The sequence below is a fragment of the Ovis aries genome, chromosome 1 (assembly GCF_016772045.2).
Source record: "Ovis aries strain OAR_USU_Benz2616 breed Rambouillet chromosome 1, ARS-UI_Ramb_v3.0, whole genome shotgun sequence".
NCBI classification, from domain to species: Eukaryota; Metazoa; Chordata; class Mammalia; order Artiodactyla; family Bovidae; genus Ovis; species Ovis aries.
In genome coordinates, this window is record NC_056054.1 from 37738275 (window position 1) to 37756819 (window position 18545).

Genomic DNA, 18545 nt, shown 5'->3' on the forward strand with positions numbered 1-18545 from the left:
GGAGGGAATCTCACCAAGCGGCGTGCAGGCTCGGTTAAAGCGACCTCAGCAGGGCGGCGGCCAGCACATCCGGCCCCCGAAGAGGCCCCCTTACCTCCACCCAAGGTCGTGGTCCTACAGGAGCGCTGGAAAGTTCAGCCAGGGGCCGAGGGGTACCAGGGCAGGAACAGGGGGGCAGCTTTTGCGGAAGAAGGGAGGCTAGGAACTCGATTCCAGGTACAAGAAGGAGCCGGCGGCAGGGCGCCTGAGTCCCGCACGCTGCATCCCGGACCGCAGGGCCGGGCTCGAAGGCGCTGGGCGGGGGCTGCACCATCCGAGCCGCAAAGGCAACGCGGCCTCCCCCATCCCCATCGATCTCCCCGGTCCCCGACACAGGGGAGCGAGGAGCGGGTGGGGCGGAAGGCGAGTGGCGCCTGCCCTTGGACAGCCCCTTCCCCGTGCGGTCTCGGACCTCGGGCGGGGGCGCCTGGTTGGCCCAGGCTGCCGCAGCCTCTGCTTTAGGGGAGCGGGGGCTGCGGCGCGTAGAGGGGACGAGGCGGGTGACAGAGACAGAGAGGGGCGGCCGAGCTCCAGGGCCAACACCCGGGTCGCGCCGGGCCAGTACCGGCAGCGCCAGGGTGGCCGAGCGCCTTACCTTGAGCCGCGGGGAGTCCCGCGGGGGGGCGCCGACTGCGCGTGGGGCTTCGGGGCGCACGCAGCCTCCGGGTGCACAGTCCCCGTCCCGGGCGCGCTCCCCTAGGCTGGCGCAGCCTCGTAGTCCGGGGCGCTCACCACTTCGGACGCCCTCTCGCCGGCGGGCTCGGCCTGAGCCAGGGGCGCACACCCCGCGGGGCACACCCACCGCGGCCGCTGCGGGACTGGCCAGGCGCGGGCAGCCCCAGCTGCGCCCGGCTTCTTCGGCCGCCAGCACCACCCGAGTCCCCGCCTTCGCCAGGGGGAAAAAAAAGACTCCTGACGCGGCGCGGGCTTTGGTGTGTAGGAAGGGGCGGCATTGCGAAACCGAGGGGAGGGTCTTAGCCTTGGGAAAGTCAAAAAGCTTTTGGATGGAGTTTGGAAGAAAAACTTTTTGAAAAAAGACCCCCAAACTCCTAACCTGGGTATAACGCTTTGCAGATTTCCAAAGTGCCTTTATATGTATTTATCTTAGTTCATCTTCACTACAACAGTAACTGACTGCTGGGGCATTTCTACCCTCTTAGGTTTGGGAAGACACCATCACACAGGGTAATCATTTGACCAGACCAGGACTAGAATCCAATCTGGGTAACGGAGTACAGCGAGAGGATATACAGCCCTCTGGGGTTTTCTCACTGCAGACGTGGAAGCAAGGAGGGAGGGTAACTCAACTTTTCTCTCTCCTAAGTCGTTTCCTTTTCCTTTTGCTTTTCTGCTTTCCAACCATTGCTTTAGCCCCACTCTCACTTCACACTTGCCCTGCCCACAACACCTTTTATCAGTTAGAAATATTTGCATTTCAGTCACTAACCTTGAATAACCTGCTCACTGAGTACAATACTGAGCACAACAAACAGGAGAAACGAGCTGTTACTGCCCCATTTTGCTGGTGGGAACAAACAAGTATGGTAGGGGTAGAATGTATGAGTCTGTGGGACTTCAGACCCCAGCACTGACCCACTATGCCCACCTTGCAAAGGCTCCATTGGTCCAGGTAAAACCTAACCAAAGGTATTTCATTTTTGAGATTGAAATTGTGAAGGGGGGGGAGATAATTTGGGGCAAGGGACACTTCTGGGACTTTCTTTTTCACATTTTGATGGAAACACGGTCATAACGATGCTTTGCTTCCTCTAGGGCACCCTTATAAACAAATCCATGGCCCTGGCGTCACAGTAAATGGTGCAGTCTTGGCCTCGGTACGGGGAATGATAGGGGGCAGTGAACTTGAGGGCAGCTCCAAGCTCCTTCCCAAGTGAAGGAGCTGCTGCTAACCAGCTCTTGCCAGTTTTTGCCACTCAGGGCAACAAGTTAATATGACCAGATGGACACAGAGAAGATGTAAATCCAGATATCTAAGTCAAGTTTCCCAATTTATTGATAACTCAGGAAATCAACCCTGAATGTTCATTGGAAGGACTAATGCTGAAGCTGAAGCTCCAATACTTTGGCCATGTAATGCAAAGAGCTGACTCATTGGAAAAGATCCTGATTCTGGGAAAGACTGAGGGCAAGAGAAGGGGGCAACAGAAGATGAGGTGGTTGTATGACATCATGGACTCAATGGACATGAGTTTGAGCAAACTCCAGGAGATAGTGATGGGCAGGGAAGCCTGGCAATGCTGCAGTCCACGGGGTCGCAAAGAGTAGGACACAAACTGTTAGGTAGTTAGAATAGAAAACAGGAGTCCAAAATGGCGGTGGCTAAAAGACAAGGAAGAGAAGAGCCCAAGAAAATAGAACAAAGGAAGGTCCGAGGACCGGAATGAAGACCTCCAGAAGAACAAACAGCACTCCCGGCTAAGCCTAATTTGCATAGGGCAGGCCCAGGGGGCGGGAAAAAACATATAAAAGGAGGAGCCAAAGCGCTCTCTTTCTCTCTCTCCCCCACGTGTGCGCTCTCTCTCCCTCCCTCTCCCTCTCTTTCTCTCTCTCTCTCTCTCTCCCTCTCTCCCCTCTCTCCCTCTCTCTCCCTCTCTCTCCCTCCCTCTCCCTCTCTCTCTCTCCCTCCCCCAGGCAGCGGGGCCCTCTTCTCTTTGCATCTTTGGGTCGACATGCCCTCATGCCTCAAGGATGGATTTTCCTGTTATTATCTAAATAAAATAGAGCTGTAACACTGATTTGTCTAAGAGCTATAACACGGTCCGTTCAAGACTTGAGTGCTATAACACAGTCTGTCCAAGACCCAAGAGCTATGACACGCCGCCAAGGGCTTTAATGTCCGTCACTCCAAATCTTTGTTGTGACAAGACAGAACCGAGGAGTATACAGTCGCCTGACACGACTGAAGAACTGAACAACATTTTGAAAATGCTAAGCTCGTGATTTAGAGGTCAACGTGTGCTGTGCCATACCGTCTCTTCAGCGACCCCCTGGGCTGTAGCCCATGTAGGGCAGAGACAGGCCCCTCTGTCCATGGAATTCTCTAGGCAGGAAAACTGGAGTGGGTTCCCATTTCTTTCTCCAGGGGATCTTCCCGACCCAGGGTTCAAACTCGCCTCTCTTAAGTCTCCTGCACTGGCAGGCCAGTTCTTTACCACTAGCACCACCTCGGAAGCCCATAGGTCAACGTGGTTCAAGTCAAATGAAATTAGTTTATGGAACAGATCCAGACCACAGAGTAGGGGTTGGTGCCCCTTGGGTACTTAACACGATTTCATTTAGGCTTCCCATGGCCCCTATCGGATGGACCCAGCACAGATTACTATTTCCATTTTATGTAAGAGGAAACCCCAGTTCAGGAGTTTTCCCTAAGTAGCTCAAGGTTGCACAGCTAATTGCTAGGGTTGAAAGTGAAAGCTAGGCAGTCTGAGTCCTTTTCTTTCTGCACCCTCTGATCTCAAGCTTTTCACCCCCACGCCCCCACCCCCGGCCTGGTTTCTACGCGTTGTGAGCCAAGTTCGGCAAGGGGCTGGCATTAGGATGTGGAGACATAGCACCTTTCCTGGGAAGATGAAGCTGGAGTGCCAGACTGCTGTCCTCGAAAGCTCAGCCTGATGACTCAGAGAGGAAGCTGTGTCTTGAGGGTAAAGCTGAGTCAGAGAAAACAAGGCCTGAACTGGGACAGCCGCGGCTTCTAAATCCCAGATTAGGCTGAGAAACAAACTAAGCAAATACATCCACCCCCACCCCACCCCCACCCCCCCAGGCCCTCACAGAATCAGAGACCATGGACACAGAGACACTGGCTAGAGCGCTGCCTATTCTTGTCATGACTAGGAAAGCAACAAGGGTTACATTAAAAAGTGGACCCTTGGCAGTCCTGTAGAGAGAGGATCCCTTGAAGACAGCAGGTTCTCTAGAATCTCAGGTTTGGGCATCTCCACTGCAAGACCCAACCTGGGCCTTTCATATAGTGAGTCTGAAAATCTGATTTAGAATGAAAACATCACCCTGCTGGATTCTGGAGCTCCATAATCAAGGAACTGAGCAACAGGCAGAGAATGGAGTGCCTCCTTGCCCCCTCTGTTTGCTTGAATTTGAAGAGGTGTGTCTCCGACCATAAAGAATCTTCCTGCAATGTGGGAGACATGGGTTCAATCCCTGGGTCGGGAAAATCCCCTGGAGAAGGAAATGGCAACCCACTCCAATATTGTTGCCTGGAAAATCCCATGGACAGAGGAGCTTGACGAGCTACAGTCCATGGGGTCACAAAGAGTCAGACACGACTAAGTGATTAACACACAGACACACAGTAGGAGAACTATTCATCATCTGCCTTGAATATGCAAGGCTCTGGGCCAAGTATCTTACATACATGATCTCACTGGGACAATATAAGCTGTGAAATGGCTACTAATATTATTAATGTTAATATTATTCTCCTCTCAAGAATGCTGAGGCACAGTATCACTTGCCTGAGGACGCAGCTAGTATGATGGGGAGATGGGGGTCAAACATGGGTCTTGGTGACTCCAAAGACTAAATCCTCTCTAACTGGAGGACTGGAAATTACAGCCAACCTGGAGATGGGTCACTCAGATCCTTCTTTGAGAAAGGACACCCCAGTCAATGGTGTGTTGATAATGTTTAGTAACTGGCTCCCAGGGGGGTAATGTGTGCATAGATACTCGTTATTGGAAGTAGTTCTGTAAAGTGGCAGCAAACACTGAAACTGCTAGTATTGAACAATTGATCCCAGGGGAAATACAATGTTAGGGCACATTTTCATCAATTGATCAATACATAGCCTTGTTTTGTGTTTTTTTAATTATATATATATATATACATTGTATCTTGAATATGTATCATTGATTCATTAACATTAAACTAATGGCCAACAGGGCTATAACTCACACCTGAGCAAAGGTTACCAACACACGTATTTTCTCCAAGAAACAGTCTTCTTACGCTTAGGAATACTGGTAGCACTTTAGTACTCTGCTGTGGTGCTGTCTTAAACATTGAGATCACCTGCAAACGACATGAAAATGCACAAAAGCACCACCGAGTAGATCACAGATAGGATGCTTGCTTACAGCATGAGACTAAAATATGAAAGCGGAGGGTCACCTTGCAACCTCTGCTGGGAGCGGGATTCAAAATTTTGGTAAAAATTTTGCACATAACTGCAAATGTACTGCAAGTATTGATTTGGGGGTACAAATAAATGTTAGCAAGTAAGTGAAGTTGCAAATACAGTATCCACACATTATGAGGAATGGCTATACACATATATATCCGTGTGTGCCCTCCAACCTTAATATTTGCTAGCTATCCCTCCAGGTTTATCCTCCACTATCCTCCAGTCAAACTAGACCGTTAACCATTTTCCAAATATGTCTCACACTTATCTAGCTTGTAACTGAGTGCAGGCCACTCCCTACACCCGGACTCTTTATTATCTGCCTACCAACATACTCACACACTGTCTTCCCATGTCTGAATAATTCAGCCATGCAACTCTACCATCTCCATAAAGGGCTTCCTGATGCCCCAGTAATGGGATTTCTCCATCCTTAGGACCACAGTGGCACGCATCAGACACCACTCATTTTCTACTGTGTGGTCAGGCCACTCAAGATGGCTGTTGTCTTGCTCTCCGTAGAGGCCCTGCTGTCCAGTCCCTGCTTCACCTACACCCTACTCACATGACTGTACAAACCCTGTTAATCATAGGGCTTAATGTAATGACCCGTGGTGCCTGCCCCTACCCCAGTTGCTGTTTTCCCTGGTAACTGAAGAGCTTCCCATAACTGATAGGTTCCCTCCCCAAACCAGAAGCCAGCTGTTTGTCCTGCCTGTATCTGCCATACATGGTGGGGTTCCACACCAGGACTTCGCTTTGGACTTGTACAGTTTCCTCCAATACAGCATCCCTGGTGGCTCAGTGGTAAAGAATCTGCCTGCCAATGCAGGAAGTGCTGGAGATGCAGGTGTGATCCCTCGGTCAGGAAGATCCCCTGGAGTAGGAAATGGCAATTTGCTCCAGTATTCTCACCTGAAAAATCCCATGGACAGAGGAGCCTGGCAGGCTACCATCCATGGGATCAAAAGAGTCGGACACGACTGAACCCACAAGAACACATGCTATCCAGTGTATCATTAATGTCTCTTGTCATTGTCTCTAGGTTCTTTCTTTGACCTTGCAGCTGGGCTATTACAAGGTTTGTAGGTTTGAGAGGTACAGCCTAACATCTACCTTGTATTACAAAGCAGACTTCAAAAACAACTCTGAACACGCCACTCTCCTGCATAAACCCCTCAATGGCATCCCATTGCTCTTGGCATAAAGTCTAGATTCCTTTAAGAAGGCTTAGGAGTCTAGCCCCTCCCTACCTCTCCATGTTATCCTGTGTCACGCTCATCCTCTCTCCTCTAGCCACGTGAGACTGCTCTTAGTATCTCAAACACCCCAGGTTCTTTCTTGCCTAGAGTTTTCTGTGTGTATTGTGTTTCCTTCTGCTTGGAATTTTCCTTCCTCCAAATTCTTTGTCTGGATAATTAATACTCACGCCATGAGTCTCAGCTTAAACATCACTTTTGTAGGGAACCCCTCCAATGGACCCCAACCTCCCGCTGGATTAAGTTAAGAGTTCTTGGTCTCCAATATCATCTCTACTTTTCTTATAACAGTCAGCACAATTTAAATTATGTGTTATTGCCCATTTCTCCCACAAGACTGTAATTACATGAAGAGAGGTCTATATCTCCTTTGATGTATTTCATCATCTAGTTCAGAATATGGCACATATAAATGTAAGTCACTCAATGAATATTTTATGAATGAATATGTAACTAAATCTCCATTGTCTTGAGACCCAATGGGGAGTGATAGGACAGCAGATAGGTTTTGAATAACCAAAATAATTATGGGGATTTCAGATTTTCTTTTACTTATTTGTGATGTTAAGTTACTAGTATGTTGGGATTTTCTACCACACACTTATTAATAATTATAAATTCATAAAAGTTATCATTATTATTAAACCCAAAAGGAATATGTCCCTACTACATTACAACATTCATGAAAATCATTTAGATAATGTAGATTAAAATGTGAAGGATAACCAATAAGCTTCTAGAATATAACATAGGAGAAGACTTGTGTCCTAGAAGGAGGCCAATATTTCTTAAACAAAGCACTAACCTTTAAGAAAAGTATTGATAAACTTGGAATACATTAAATTTAAGTACTTCTACTCATCAGAGCTTATTGACACAAATAGCAACCATTTTGTTCCCTCTTAGGGAATGGGTTGACTGGGTTCAGCGGGGCAAATCTGCTGCTCCACGTGATGCTGGCTGGGGTTGAGGCATCTAAAGCTCGTCTGAGCTATAACATCCAAGATGGCTGTTTTACATGACCAGACAATCCACTGTGGTTACTGACTGGGAGCTTCGCTACGGTGATGATTGACTTCCGAATACCTCCACATGGCCTCCACGGCTCAGACTTCTCAGAGACTGGAGTCTCAAGAGTAAGTCTTCCAAGAGGGAAGAAGTAGAAACTGCCCAACTTCTCAAAGGCTAGGACCAGAAGTGGTGCAGTATTGCTTTCAACATGTCTTATTGGTTAAGCAGTCACAGGGCAAGCCTAGATTCAGACGGAGGGAGTAATAAACACCAATTCTCAATGGGAGACTGAAAAAGAATTTATAATCATTTTTAATCTACCACAATACCATTAAGAATGTAATAGCAAGCCACAGATGATGAGAATTAATGTTCAGAAATGTTATCAGTTGGGATGGACATAGACACTGTCATACAAAGTGAAGTAAGTCAGAAAGAGAAAAACAAATATCATATATTAGTGCACATAGGTAGACTCTGGAAAAATGATATAGATGATCTTATTTGCAAAGTAGAAATAGGGACACAGACATAGAGAACAAATGTATGGACACCAAGGGGGAAAGAGAGGGTGGGATGAACTGGGAGATTGGGATTGACATATATACACTACTGATACTATGTATGAAATAGATAACCAATGAGAACATGCTGTATAGCTCAGGGAACCTAACTTTGGGCTCTGTAGTGACCTAAACAGGAAGGAAATTCAAAAAAGAAGGGCTTACATATAGCTGAGTCACTTTGCTCTTCAGCAGAAACTGCACGACAGGGTAAAGCAACTGCTGCCACTGCTGCTGCTGAGTCGCGTCAGTCGTGCCCGACTCTGTGCGACCCCACAGACAGCCACCAGGCTCCTCTGTCCCTGGGATTCTCCAGGCAAGAATACTGGAGTGGGTTGCCGTTTCCTCCTCCAATGCATGCATGCATGCTAAATTGCTTCAGTCGTGCCCGACTCTGTGCGACCCCACAGACAGCCACCAGGCTCCTCTGTCCCTGGGATTCTCCAGGCAAGAATACTGGAGTGGGTTGCCATTTCCTTCTCCAATGCATGCATGCATGCTAAGTTGCTTCAATCGTGTCCGACTCTGTGCGACCCCAGAGACGGCAGCCCACCAGGATTCTCTAGGCAAGAATACTGGAGTGGGTTGGTAAAGCAACTATGCTCCAATAAAAATGAAAAAAAAAATCAGTTGAATTGTGTTCCTCTCTCTCAACTTGGTATGTTGAAGTCTTAACCCCTCCTACCTTAGAATGTGACTTTATTTGCAAATAAGGTCATTGCTGATGTAATTAGTTAAGATGAAATCATATTAGAGTAGGGTGGGTCACTAATCCAATATGACTGGTGTCCTTATAAAAGGAGAAATTTGGATATGGAGACATGTACACTGGGAGAACACCATGTGAAGATGAAATCAGAGATTAACAAGCCAAGGAATTACCAAAGATTGCCAGTAAACCACAAGAAACTGGGAGAAAATTGTGAAACAGATTTTTTTCTCCTAGCCTGCAACAGGAACCAACTCTGCCAACACCTTGATCTCAGACTGCTAGCCTCCAGAACTGTGAGACAATACTTTTCTGTTGTTTAAGCCACCCAGTCTGTAGTACTTTGTTATGACTCCCCAAGGAAATTAGTATAATATATAAAGAATGTCTACAAAGCAATAAGAAAAAAAATCCAGTAGAGAAATGAGCAAAAGTTTAACACGTCAAGAAAAAAGATATTCAAAGGTCAACCATATGAAAAAACGCTCAACATCACTAATTATAGAGAAATGTAAAGTAGGCCTTCATGAGGTCTCACTGCACACTCTTCATTCACTGCACACTCTTCAGACTAACTTTTATTTAAAATGTTAATAATAAAAAGCATTGGCCAGGATATAGAGCAAATGGAATTCATAAACATTGCTCCTGGAATGTAAGTTGTTAAAAACTACTCAGGAAACTATCAGGGGACTTCCCTGGTGATCTAGTGGCTATGACTCCAAGCTCCCAATGTCACGGGCCTGGGTTCGATCCCCAGGGTTGGAACTAGATCCCACATGCCACAACCAGGAGTTTACATGATACACCTAAAGATCCTGAGTGTTGCAACTAAGACCCAGTGCAGTGAAATATATAAATAATAATTTTTTTTTCAAAGAAGGAAAACTGTCAGAATCTAATGACCCAGTAAGTCAGTCCACTCACAAACACAGACCCAATAAAACATGTTTCAGTCCAGTTCAGTCACTCAATCGTGTCCAACTCTTTGGGACCCCATGAATCGCAGCACGCCAGACCTCTCTGTCCATCAACAACTCCCAGAGTTCATTCAGACTCATGTACATCAAGTCAGATGCCATCCAGCCATCTCATCCTCTGTCATCCCCTTCTCCTCCTGCCCTCAATCCCTCCCAGCATCAGAGTGTTTTCCAACGAGTCAACTCTTCTCATGAGGTGGCCAAAGTACTGGAGCTTCAGCTTTAGCATCAGTCCTTCCAAAGAAATCCCAGGGCTGATCTCCTTCAGAATGGACTGGTTGGATCTCCTTGCAGTCCAAGGGACTCTCAAGAGTCTTCTCCAACACCACAGTTCAAAAGCATCAATTCTTCAATGCTTAGCCTTCTTCACAGTCCAACTCTCACATCCATACATGACCACAGGAAAAACCATAGCCTTGACTAGACGGACCTTAGTCAGCAAAGTAATGTCTCTGCTTTTGAATATGCTGTCTAGGGTGGTCATAACTTTTCTTCCAAGTAGTAAGCGTCTTTTAATTTCATGGTGGCAGTCACCATCTGCAGTGATTTTGGAGCCCACAAAAATAAAGTCTGACACTGTTTCCACTCTTTCCCCATCTGTTTCCCATGGAGTGATGGGACCGGATGCCATGATCTTCATTTTCTGAATGTTGAGCTTTAAGCCAACTTTTTCACTCTCCTCTTTCACTTTCGTCAAGAGGCTTTTTAGTTCCTCTTCACTTTCTGCCATAAGGGTGGTGTCTTCTGTTATATCTGAGGTTATTGATATTTCTCCCAGCAATCTTGATTCCAGCTTGTGCTTCTTCCAGCCCAGCATTTCTCAAGATGTACTCTGCATATAAGTTAAATAAGCAGGGTGACAATATACAGCCTTGACGTACTCCTTTTCCTATTCGGAACCAGTCTGTTGTTCCACATCCAGTTCTAACTGTTGCTTCCTGACCTGCATACAGATTTCTCAAGAGGCAGGTCAGGTGGTCTGTATTCCCATCTCTCTCAGAATTTTCCAGTTTATTGTGATCCACACAGTCAAAGGCTTTGGCATAGTCAATAAAGCAGAAATAGATGTTTTCTGGAACTCTCTTGCTTTTTCCATGATCCAGTGGATGTTGGCAATTTGATATCTGGTTCCTCTGCCTTTTCTAAAACCAGCTTGAACATCAGGAAGTTCATGGTTCACATATTGCTGAAGCCTGGCTTGGAGAATTTTGAGCATTACTTTACTAGCATGTGAGATGAGTGCAATTGTGCGGTAGTTTGAGCATTCTTTGGCATTGCCTTTCTTTGGGATTGGAATGAAAACTGACCTTTTCCAGTCCTGTGGCCACTGCTGTGTACATATACACAATATGGGGCATAATCATGCATGGTTATAGCACTACTGTTCTTAATATCTCCAAACTGGAAACAGTTTAAATTTACATCCAGTGTGAAATAGACTGTGGTTTAGTCATGCAATGGAATACTATGCAGCAGTGAAGATAAACCAACTTTGCTACATTGAAACAGCATGAATGAGTTTCACAGACATGAACAATGAGCACCAGCTACAAAAAGTATAGACTGTCTGTTTCCATTTAATAAATTTCAAAGGCAGAAAAAATTGCTCTGATGAAAGAAATCAGTGTACTGGGTGTATTTGGAAAAGAGAGAGCAACTAGGAGGGAGCACAGGGAGTTTTGAGAAGGGCCATTTGTCCTTTTTCTTTTTCCAATCTGGGTGATATTTATAAGACTGTGTTACTTTGTGAAAATTCATTGAATTGTACTTTGTGCACTTTTCTGTGTGTGTTATATTTAAATGTAAAATTTTATTTAAAACTTAAATAAATACATTCCAGAGTTTCAAGCCATCTTTACCCTGCTGATAACTGGAAATACTATTCATGCTTTTCACATTTGTAATGATTTATAAATGTGTTCTACTGGAAAGTTGTTCTGACCATTTTTGAGGTTTTGTGAAGAAGAGATTACAAGTTCAATCCCTCTTTTTATATAATGAAACATTGTTTTGTATGTGAAACATTCAATGTTGATTATTTAAAACTTTATTAAATTCATAGAGTAGACAATAGCACATTAAGCAAGGAATTTGTCATTAAGTTGGGAAGCACAGATGATCCATTAGATGGCAGAGTTAGTTGTCAAATGCGTCTCAACAGCATTAGCTTGAATTCTAATCTCCATATAGATAGTGGTCTACGCTCCAACATTCTTGAACATGTAATTCCTCCAACCCCAGGATTTCTCTCTCTGACCTCCAGGTTATTTCATTTATACCGTTCTCTGCCTGGGACTGTCTTACATAGCTCTTCATCTAGCTAACCCCTGAGTGTAGTCAGATATCACCTGACCCTTGTGATAGACAGTCTCTGAGATGGTCCCCAGTGAGCCTCTTCTCCTGGTCTTCATGCCCTGTGCAGTCCCTTCCCTTGAGTGTGGCCTACACCTAGTGATTCACTCCTAGCAAGTGAAATATGACCAAAGTGATGGGATATCACTTATAAGACTAGGTTACAAAAAGACTGCGGCTTCCGTCATGGCTCCCTCTCTTCTTGCCTTACTCTCACTCTCCTCTCAGAGCCCTTGCTCAAGGAAGTCAAGTGCCCACATGCCAAGAAACTGACATGTCTGGCCAACAGGCAGTGAGGACCTGAGGCCTGCCAACAGCCTGGTGAGTGGAGTATTGATTCAAGATGAATCCTCCCCAGGTTGAGCATGAAGATGACTGCAGTCCCAGATAACATCTTGAGACCTTGAATCAGCTAAGCAGTACCCAGACCTCTGACCCACAGAAATGGTGACCTAATACATGTTTGCTGTTTAAGCGGCTAAGTGAAAGTGAAGGTTGGTCAGTTGTGTCTGACTCTTTGTGACCCCATGGACTGTATAGTCAGGGGGCCTGAATTCTCCAGGCCAGAATACTGCAGTAGGTAGCCTTTTCCGTTTCTAGGGGATCTTCCCAACCCAGGGGTCGAACCCAGGTCTCCACATTGCGGGTGGATTCTTTACCAGCTGAGCCACCAGGGAAGCCCAAGAAAACTGGAGTGGGTAACCTATCCCTTCTCCAACAGATCTTCACACCCCAGGGATCAAACCGGGGTCTCCTGCATTACCAACTGAGCTATCAGGGAAACCCTTAAGCAGCTAAAGTTTGGTGTGATTTGTTGCACAGCAATAGATGACTAATCAGCCCCCACCTTCACTTTTCCCACTCCAGGCTGGACTCATTGCCCCTGTTGTACCTGACACTTCCCAGAATCACAGCATTTATCACACGTTATAGTAATCTACTGCTTACTTGCCAATCTCTCCAGTTCCTAGAACTCAGCTGTACTCAATAAATGTTTGATTAACACATGGAAGAATAAATAGATAATAGTTGTTTAACCTTGGGAAATAACCTGTCTGATTCTTAATGTTTTCATTTGTAAAGTGATAAATAAAATTTGTAGAACAATTTAAGAGATAAAAAGAGTCTGACTTGGTAAATAATTAGATGTGAGAGGTGAGGAAAAAGGAAGAGTCAAAGTTTGGACAACTGGATATTTCTAAGAGAGAAAAAAAATAAAGAGGACTAGAGGAGGAGACCATTTACAGTGGAATATGGTGAGTTCAACTTTGAACATGCCAAAATTGAGGTATTTAGAACACTTCAAGCAGACTGATGTGTTATAGCCTGCAGCTTAGAGGTCTGTGGTGGGATAGATTTGTGAGTTAATGGCAGGCAGATGGTGACTGAAGCCAGGAGACAGAGACCAAAGAATGAGATAAGCTTTTGGATTGAGAATAGACCCTTAGGGAACATTCTCAAGAAAAGGAGGAAGTGCACAGGGGTCTGTCTAGAATAGGGAGAGTGTGGTGACCCAGAAGCATGGATGCTGATGGTTTCACAAAACAGGTAATGATCAATAATAAGAAAAGGAACAGAGATCAAGATATTAACACTCCTTGGAACTGAAGATTGTATCTTTCAAAGATAACTTTAACCACATTTCCCATTCCATGTGCTCTTTACCTTTGTCCCATTTAGAGAGGGGGTAAATGTTATCTCCCTTTGATTCTGGAAAGTCTTGTGACCACTTTGACTAACAATCATGGTGGAAATGAGGCTATGGGACTTCTGAAGCTATAAAACTCACAATTTCTGAGTCATACAAGCAATGCCTCTTCCACTTCCTTTCCTGAAATACTAGAGCATGCCCTGTATGAGGCCACCATGCTGCAAGGAAGGCAAACCACATGGAGGGGTTATGTATAGAACTCTGGTCACCATCATGCAGCAGAGACAAGCTGCACTGTGTGATCAGTCTGATTTCCCAACCCTCTGAATACAAAAGCATAATAAAATCATTGTTTTATGCCACTAAGTTTTGGAATAATTTGTAATTTGTTACACAGTGACAGTACCTAGAGACCTTCCCAGATGGTTCAGTGGTAAAGAATCCATCTGCCAAGCAGGAGATCCAGGTTTGATTCCTGGATTGGGAAGATCCTCTGGAGAAGGAAATGGCAACCCACTCTAGTATTCTTGCCTGCAAAATCCCATGGATCAAGGAGCCTGGCAAGCTAAGGTCCATGGGATCGCAAAGAGTCAGACACCACTTAACACAATACTAATAGTACCTAGAACAACACAACAGTACTTAGAACAATCAGTTTTAGAGAAAGTTGTTTCCACGGAGTAGTTAGGACAGACACCAGAGTGCAGTGGGTTGGGGAATGTGTAAGAGGCAAGGAAAGGGAGGGGGGGCATATGAATAGGTTATAGTAAGGGGAGCTCAAACTGGAGGATAGAAGAGGGCTTAGGAGAGTGCTAATCAGCTGGAGTAGACTGGACAGATTTACAGGATAAGAGAAAATATCAGAGGAGTATAAGAGTGAAAGCAAAGAAGAGAGGTTATAACAGAGGAGATGGCAGGGGAGGTCTAGGGTGCACTTGAAGAGCTGCACTTAAATGGTCTCTATGGAGACTGGAAGAAATAACTGGAATTTGTTGGGGCAGGAAAGCTCAGCAGGATAGCAAGGAGAATGGTGGTACTGCTGTGAGTGCAGTTCACAAGATCATCTGTCAGGTCTGGACTTCCAGCCCAGGGGACGATTGACTGAAGGAAATGGAGGAATCAAAGGGTCAGCATTTATTGGAGGTCGGAGTACAGGTATCATTTGTGTGAGATCCTGAAATCACCAAAAGCCTGGGAGAATGCAACCATAGAGGAGGTTTCTAGAATCTGAATGACCCAGTCCTGGGTCTTGACAAGATCCAAGACAGGGTCTGGGAATGATGGCTGAAGTAGAGTCTAGGTGAAGTCCCTTGGTACTAAAGAGGTCTAAGAAATAGCAGTCCAGTCTGTTGTCTGCCTGGGCACTGAGATCTCTTAGGATGATGGGGGACCTGAACAGGAGAGGAATACTGAGAGTCAGGCCATGAATGATTCAGTGAGTGAGCACTGGACAGTTTTCAGGCTTGGGAAGGAGAGATGTTGGATGGCATGAGGCTCTAAGAAAGATATGAGCCTGACAAGCAGGGGTGTGGACGTGACAACGGAGAGCCAGGACAATGCAACCACCATACCTGCCTCCGAGGCACAGGGTATGGGCCTGAGAGGGTGAGCAACTTTGTCCTGAAGGGCTACATAGAAAGTGAAGACTTCTGTTAAAACAGGTGATGAGAGCCTTCTGTAGGATCTGGGGATAGAGGGAGCATGTGTTTACAGTGGATGGAGGGTTCCTGAGGGTGCAGTGTCTAAATAGGGTTTGAGAGTAGCTGCTAAGTCGCTTCAGTCGTGTCTGACTCTGTGCGACCCTATAGACGGCAGCCCACCAGGCTCCCCCGTCCCTGGGATTCTCCAGGCAAGAACACTGGAGTGGGTTGCCATTTCCTTCTCCAATGCGTGAAAGTGAATTTGCTCAGTTGTCTGTCTGACTCTTAGCGACCCCATGGACTACAGCCTACCAGGCTCCTCTGTCCATGGAATTCTCCAGGCAAGAACACTGGAGTGGGTTGCCATTGCCTTCCCCATTGACAGTAGAGTGAGTCAGAAATATTAGGGGAAGAAATGATGGGAATGAGGGAGGCATAGAATTTGAGGTCAGGGAAGAGACCCTTGTTCTAAGCGTATTTAGAACAGAGGCACGTGCCTGTGTTAGGTAGGTAGTGAGGGCCTTGTTCTAGATCAAGGTTCTTGTCCTCCAAGTCCAGTGCCCCACCCTCAGGCAGGCCTCTCCCATTGGAGCCAGGAAGCCCCCAGGCCTGGGAGATGACTGATTTCCTAGAACTCTGTAAAGGGGGGTGGTGGGCGGTGGTGGGGGCCCCGCCTGGCTGCGAACCCTTCAGACAGCCTGGGCATCTCTGACTCAGGAAGTCACACGTAGCAATGGATCTTCCTGTTATTACTGTTCTGCTATAAATAAACCAGAAAAATGTGAGAGTTCTTGAACTCTCCTGAGAGGAAGACAATAAAAAGCAATCTGACCAACCACCTGGAAGCTCATTTTAAATAACTTTCTATGCCTATTTTAAGACAGAAATGGACATACTCCTATTAATAAGCCTGGCTAACTAAGTAAGGCCTGCCTGTGGCCAGAGTGACTCTGAAAGCCTCTTTCCCCACAGAGGCCCTGTGAGTGACAAGAAGGGTATGCTCTTGTCACCAGACAAGCCCCTGCTGGTCATTCCAGGTAGAAACTTCTACAAGGAAAGAGATTCCTCGACTTCCAACCCAGGTCTGACCCTTCGTGAACATAATCACAGCAGCCAAAGGACAGAGTTCACCTGAGACCAAGCGTGTTTCTTTCTGGACATCCCCCTGTGAGGCTACCAACAACCTGAGGGGCCGGTTCTGTCCTATGCCCATTCTATAGATGTGGAAACTGAGTCTTAGAAGAGTACATTCCACTCCCCATCCCCAGGTTCTCACCGTTAGAGAAGCTGGGAATTGAGGCAGTCTACAGAGAACACAATGGCACCCCACTCCAGCACTCTTGCCTGGAAAATCCCATGGACGGAGGAGCCTGGTAGGCTGCAGTCCATGGGGTCACTAAGAGTCAGAATAACTGAGCAACTTCCCTTTCACTTTTCACTTTCAAGCATTGGAGAAGGAAATGGCAACCCACTCCAGTGTTCTTGCCTGGAGAATCCCAGGGACGGGGGAGCCTGGTGGGCTGCCGTCCCTGGGGTCGCACAGAGTTGGACACGACTGAAGCGACTTAGCAGCAACAGCTGACAAACCTGAGGAGATAACCTCTCTGCCATCTACCTGCCTTCCTGAGGCACAATTGTGGGCATCCTGGGTGGCCCAGTGGTAAAGATTCCACCTGTCAGTGTAGAAAACAAAGAGGCAAGAGTTCGATTCCTGGGTCAGGAATATCCCCTGGAGTAGGAAATGGCTACCTGCTCTACCATTCTTGCCTGGAAAATTCCATGAACAGAGAAGACTGGCAGGCTGCAGTCTATGAGGTCGCAAAGAGACAGGACTGATCACGCACGCATGCATGCACTCTGAGGCACAATTTAGTTGCGTGAAAGCTTTCAAAGTCACCTTCCTTTTGCTTCAGCTCAGATGTAGTCAGGAGGCAGCTGATCATCACGTCCACCCTGTGCCTTGCTCATGCCATTCTTCAATGTCCTGGCTATACTCTGCAAAGCCACTGTGGCCAGAAAATCAGGTCTCCTTCAACCCAGACGCCCCCACCATCCTGCAGGGAGGTCACCCCTCGTCCATCAGACACTCTGGCTTCCTGGTTTCAAGGAAAGAAAGAGCCTCTCAGGAGAAAGGGAGATGGTGGAGTCGGGCTGGAGCAGAGACTGAAGGGCTCCAGGGGCTTCTCTGCGGTCTCCACCCGTCCCTGCCTTTCTCGCCGTTTTCTCTAGAGTCTCACTTCTCACTGCATACCTTCTCCTGCCCAGGTCTCCTCCTGGTCTCTCCTCACATGGCAGCTCAGACTCTACCGTGTAGAACCTTCCAAAGCATTCCTGTCCTCCAGCCCACTGCTAACTGCCTGAACGCCTCAGCATTCTTGGTTCAGATTCCTGACGTGGGAATCTGATTGGCCCGGCTCCCTTAATGGGCTGGGCCACAGGTCATAGGCAAACAGTCAGCCTGGGTTGGCTCAGATTACTTCCTTGCTGTACTGGATGCCAGGAGTGGGACAAACAGAGCCGAGGAATGTCCTTCGGCTCTTTCAGCTGGGGCCATTTGTTGAATTGTTCCTTTTAGAAGACACAGTGGCTAACATTTGTACTGTGCTGCTAAAACCTGCATGGGCCCTGAGGCAGGAACTTAGGCTTCTGGAGCCATTTATCCATTCAGTCAAGTTCAGTCGCTCAGTCATGTCCAACTCTTTGCAACTCCATGAACTGCAGCACACCAGGCCTCCCTGTCCATCACCAACTAACTCCCTGAGTTTATTCAAACTTATGTCCATTGAGTCAGTGATGCCATCCAACCATCTCATTCTCTGTCGTCCCCTTCTCCTCCCACCTTCAATCTTTCCCAGCATCAGGGTTTTTTTCAAAACAGTCAGTTTTTCCCATCAGGTGGCCAAAGTATTGGAGTTTCAGCTTAAGCATCAGTCCTTCCAATGAATATTCAGGACTGATTTCCTTTAAGATGGATTGGTTTGATCTCCTTGCAGTCCAAGGGACACTAAAGAGTCTTCTCCAACACTACAGTTCAAAAGCATCAATTCTTCAGCGCTCAGCTTTCTTTGTAGTCCAACTCTCACATCCATTTATAAATAAGGGCTTTAACTGCTAGAAATGATGATGTAAGGAAAACAGACTCTCACTCCAGCGATCCTATTCTCTTTTAAACTGCTCCGC

At 46.6% G+C, this 18545-nt stretch overlaps 1 protein-coding gene across 3 annotated transcripts in view; it reads right to left on the reverse strand.

Moving 5' to 3' along the window:
* KANK4 (KN motif and ankyrin repeat domains 4) overlaps window positions 1-915 on the reverse strand; it is a 73592-nt gene extending 72677 nt beyond the window's left edge. For all 3 annotated transcript variants that reach the window (XM_060410287.1, XM_042248957.1, XM_004002033.5), the window contains exon 1: window positions 635-915. The gene's annotated coding sequence lies outside the window, so the exon portion shown is untranslated. The remainder of the gene's footprint in view (window positions 1-634) is intronic.
* Between the last annotated feature and the right edge of the window lie 17630 nt (window positions 916-18545).